Source organism: Triticum dicoccoides, chromosome 6A (genome assembly GCF_002162155.2).
Source record: "Triticum dicoccoides isolate Atlit2015 ecotype Zavitan chromosome 6A, WEW_v2.0, whole genome shotgun sequence".
Classification (NCBI taxonomy): domain Eukaryota; kingdom Viridiplantae; phylum Streptophyta; class Magnoliopsida; order Poales; family Poaceae; genus Triticum; species Triticum dicoccoides.
The window spans coordinates 368,976,342-368,981,808 of record NC_041390.1 but is presented as its reverse complement, the minus strand read 5'-3'; positions in this window follow the sequence as shown (position 1 = coordinate 368,981,808).

The following is a 5,467-nucleotide window of genomic DNA, read 5'->3' as shown; positions in this document are numbered from 1 at the left end:
GTGTACACATGCCCCCGAAGTATAGTTGCATATACCGAACCATATAAGACAAACCAAAATTTAATCCCCTCCTAATTATAAGCCAAATTAACCTCTATCAATGTCGGTCGAAATGATTGACCAACCGGGCAGATGGAGATGGATGAAGCATCTCGTCGATAAACCCGTGAGTGCGTGCTAGAGGACAACCGCCATCGCTTGCTTGTGGGGGAAACACATGTATGAACATGTGCGGTTGTGATGTTTGAATACACAATATATATGCATAACTTTGATGTGGCACCTGCCTCGGAAACCATTAAGTCCCCCACACGAAAGAAGGTTCATGAAACGTAGTATATATATGTTGCCCCCTCCCCTCTTTGATGCTTAATATATACTCCTATGTACCATAACAAAACCCGAAAATAATCCTCCTTGTTCGTCAAACTACCTTTGTTGTTGTGTCATATATTAGATGGACGACAACCGCGTGGGCCCATGGAGGGAAGAGTCATAGGAGAATGAGTGACAACCATCGTTTGCACGTGGCCCAATGTGTTGGTGATGTTTTGAATACCTAATATGCACAACTTCTTTGCAGAACCTGCTTCAGAAACCGAAAAGTCCCCACACGCAGCGAGATCGATTCATGACATGTGTGTAGTATATATGTGTTGCCCCGCCCCCTCCCCTCTTCGACGCGTACTATATACTCCTACCGCAACATAACCCAAAAAGAAACCTCCTTGTTGGGTCAAAGTGATGGAGGACAACCTCGTGGGCCCATGGATAGAAGGATCAGACGTGAGTGAGTGTCCTATACGACGCATAGTATGGCCCCCGGCCACCCTCTTCAACGCATACTATATATATAGTCCTACTGTACATATAACAAAAACGAAAAAATGACCATCCTTGTTGGTCAAGTTAACCTCTCTCATCTCATGTCATAGTGCAGGACGACAACCTCGCGGGCCCACATGAATGAGTGTCCTAGCACTACTGCAGGATGCTGCTAACATGACACTACGATCAGAGACCGTTCGACGAAGCTGTGTGCGATGAAATAATCGCAAACGGTGATGTAAAAAACCCGTCAAAAAAGGTGCAAAATGTTTGCGATGGAGGATGCATCAAACACGATTCAGATTTTAGTTGCGTGTGTGATGTAGGGCACAATTCAGTTCAATTAACTGTTTGCGATGAAGAGGAACAAAAGAAACGGGCAGCCAGATGAAGGTGTGTGCAATATACAACATACAGTTCACTCAGATGAACTGTTTGTGATTAGGCAACACAAAAGAAATGGTCAGCCAGATCAAGGTGTGTGTGATATACGGCATGCGGTTCAGTCGGATGAACTGTTTGTGTTGAGAAAAGAATAGAAATGGTTCAATATAACAAGATGTGTGTGATACACGGCAAATAGGTCTGTAATTAGAAATGTGTGTGAAGACCGATAATAACACAGATGATTGCTTCTAATAAGACGTATGTGATATGCTTTGTCTACACAACATCTATTGGCTATTGGCATCAAGGTCCTTGTTTTCTATTCTTTTATTATTTAACACATGTTAAAGAAGGTTTACCGCATTACTTTTTGACAATGTGCGATACATGGCATACAGTTGATCCATCCGACCTGTTTGTGATGGAATAAGCTGTGTGTGTTGTGGGCAAATTCTTGCTAGTATTCAACCATTTGCGATTGAATTCATCACCGACGGGTTCCCTAGTGTGGTCCGTGTTCATATGATCATCATCAACTTCTTGTGCTAGCTTGATGTTCCTTCTATGCTAAGTTTCCATTAAGTGATGGCGTTTTATGAACACACCACTGTTTCCCGCCATTTCCTCACATATTTCCCGCCACCTAGCGATATTGCGCATAAACCTAGGCGGCACGCAATGCACGGAGAAGACAAGCACAGCCTGTAGCACATCCACCTTTACCAAGCATGCCAACCCACCAAAGCGCCGCCTCTGCCATTGATACGTCTCCAATGTATCTATAATTTTTGATTGTTCCATGCTATTATATTATCTGTTTCGGATGTTTAATGGGCTTTAATATGATCTTTTATATTATGTTTGGGACTAACCTATTAACCGAAGGCCCAGTGCTAGTTTCTGTTTATTTTTTGCCTATTTTAGAGTTTTGCGGAAAAGGAATACCAAAAGGAATCCAAACGGAATGAAACCTTCGCGATGATCTTTCTTGGACCGAAAGCAAACCAGAAGACTTGGAGGTGAAGTCTGGAGCTCCGTGAGGCGGCCACGAGGCCTGGGCGCGCGCCTCCCACCCACGTGGGCCCCACGAAGCTCCATCGACGTACTTCTTTCGCCTATATATACTCTTATACCCTCGGTTGATCACCGAGAGCCACGAAACCACTTTTCCACCGCTGTAACCTTCTGTACCCATGAGATACCAACTTGGGGCCTTTTCTGGCGATCTGCCGGAGGGGGAATCGATCACAGAGGGCTTCTATATCAACACCATAGCCTCTCTTATGAAGCGCGAGTAGTTTACCATAGACCTATGAGTCCATAGTTATTAGCTAGATGGCTTCTTCTCTCTCTTTGATTCTCAATACAAAGTTCTCCTTGATGTTCTTGGAGATCTATTCGATGTAATACTCTTTTGCAGTTTGTTTGACGAGATCCGATGAATTGTGGGTTTATGAAAAAGATTATCTATGAATATTATTTGGTTCTTGTCTGATCATTGCCTAGATATTCATGATCATTGCCTAGATATTCTCATAACTATGGGCTTTTCTATCAATTGCTCGGTAGTAATTTGTTCACCCACCATAATACATGCTATCTTGAGAGAAGCCACTAGTGAAACCTACGACCCCCGGGTCTCTTTCTTATTATATTGCATCTCTTTTATTTACATCGCATCTTGTTTACTATTTTGCAATCTTTACTTTCCAATCTATACAACAAAAATACCAAAAAAATTTATTTTACTATCTTTACCGGATCTCACTTTTGCAAGTGATCGTGAAGGGATTGACAACCCCTTTATCTCAATGGTTGCAAGGCTCTTGGTTTTTTGTGCAGGTACTAGGTGACTTGTGTGTTGTCTCCTACTAGATCGATACCTTGGTTCTCAAAACCTGAGGGAAATAATTACGCTCTTCAAGGGAAAACCAACGCATGCTCAAGAGGTAGCAAGAAGGATTTCTGGCGCTGTTGCCGGGGAGATCCATGCCAAGCCAAAACATACCAAGTACCCACCATAAACTCTTCTCCCTCGCATTACATTATTTTCCATTCGCCCCTCGTTTTCCTCTCCCCCACTTCTAAAATGATTTTCGAAAACCTTCACCTTTTCTTCACCTCTCTTTCATTCGTCTTTTTCGGTTGCCCTTATGCCTTACTTGGATTGTTTGTTTGTTTCCTTGGTATAATTGTGTGTTTATTGCAAATCAGAACCAAAACTTATGGATCCTCATCCATTTGCTAATCTTTTTAAGAGATCCAATTGTCGAACCAATTGCTAGTGAGTTGAGTGCACTAGATTATCTTTATGAAGTTTTTCTTGAAATCCATGAATCTGAAAATTGTGGTGAGTGATTTATGAAGTGATTCATGATAGATCTTTGAATAAAAAGCATGATTGCAATGATGTTATTATAAATTCAATTAATATCAATTTTGCTAATAATACGTAAAACCCTGATCTTGGGGATGCTAATTTTTCTATGTCTACTACTTGTTGCAATGATCATGATTGGGGTGATTCTTCTTATAATCTTAAAAGTTTATTTAAGCCCCATGATGAATATGAGATTGATAATAATGTTTGAAATAATATTTAAAGTGGGTTTGGGAGTGTGTCAACTTTAGATCCCACATATTTGGATAACGTTCAATGTTATGAAGTTTTTGATAAAAGTGGGTACGGATAAGTCATGACTTTATTTTATGATAATCCCACTATTTTGGAAGAGTGTCAACTTTGCATGCATGTGGACCATGAAGAGAAAATTGTATGTGATAGCTATATTGTTGAATTTGATTACGATCCTACATGTATTGTTATGAGAGAGGAAAATATGGTTGTAGAAATTTTCGGGTCACTAAATTTCCTCTCGTTATGTTGAGATTGCTATTGTTTCTTTCTCCTTCCTTGCATATGCTAGTTTTTGCTTGTCTTGATAATTTGTTTGCTTATATAATGCCTATGCATAGGAAGTATGTTAGACTTAGATGTGATTTCCATATGCTTCATGATTCCCCCTTCGTGTTTCAATTGCTATCTTTCATGTGAGCATCATTAAAATTATAGATGCCTAGCTAGGGGCATTAAACGATAGCGCTTGTTGGGAGGAAACCCAATTTTATTTTTGTTCCTGTTTAGTAAAAAATAATTCATCTAGCCTCTGTTATGATTGTGTTTTTTATGTTTTAATTAGTGTTTGTGCCAAGTAAAGCCTTTAGGATCTTCTTGGGTGATTGTTGTTTGATCTTGCTGATAAAAACAGAAAGTATGCTCTGACGAAATGTCACGACCGGTTTTCCAATAAAATTATTTATTGATAAACCAGTCTTTTGAGTCCAGTATGAGAGAAATCCTCCTCACTGGTAGACAATTTCTTGATACAATAAGCCAGTAGCATAAAAATATATTACAGGGTTGAACTGTGGCTGCTCAACCAAATTATTACAAGCACGCCAATAATCATACATAATGGCGGATAGAACACAGTGGTGTGGAGACATACTACTGACTCAAGGATAGGCTGGTGGTGGAAAAACACAGCGGGAAGGGAAATACAAGACTCTAAGAATATCATTTCATTGAACGTCGAGGTGAGGCTCGATAAATTTATTTGGTAGCGGAAGCGGATATAAAACAGTGGCCAAATCCAGGGTCGCACGAGACTGACTGGGACTCCTCTAAGTGTCGGACTCGCTATCGAACTCTTCATCCATGAGATCGCCTTCGTCAGCATCTGGCCAAATCAACAAGCCAGTAAGTACTTTGAAAGTACTCGCAAGACAGTTCGGACGTAAGATATAACAAATGCATGCATGGATGCAACATGATTAATTCCTTAATGCACAATAAATAAAATTGGCATAACGGGTAAGTAAAAAGGGAGACGGCGGCAGTCCGCCTGAAATCCCACAGAGCATAAATAAGGACCGATCGGGTGTCTGAAGCGACGCCTTGAAAGGTGAACAAATAAAAATAAGGAAATGATGCCACAGTCGGGCATCTTAGCGACACCACATAAAGGGCTTTAAAAGAAATGCCACGGTCGGACGTCTGAGCGACATCGCAGAAAGGGCTTTAGAAGAAATGCCACAGTCGGGCGTCTGAGCGACATCGCAGAAAGGGCTTTAAAAGAAATGCCACAGTCGGACGTCTGAGCGACATCGCAGAAAGGGCTTTAAAAGAAATGCCACAGTCGGACGTCTGAACGACATCGCAGAAAGGGCTTTAAAAGAAATGCCACAGTCG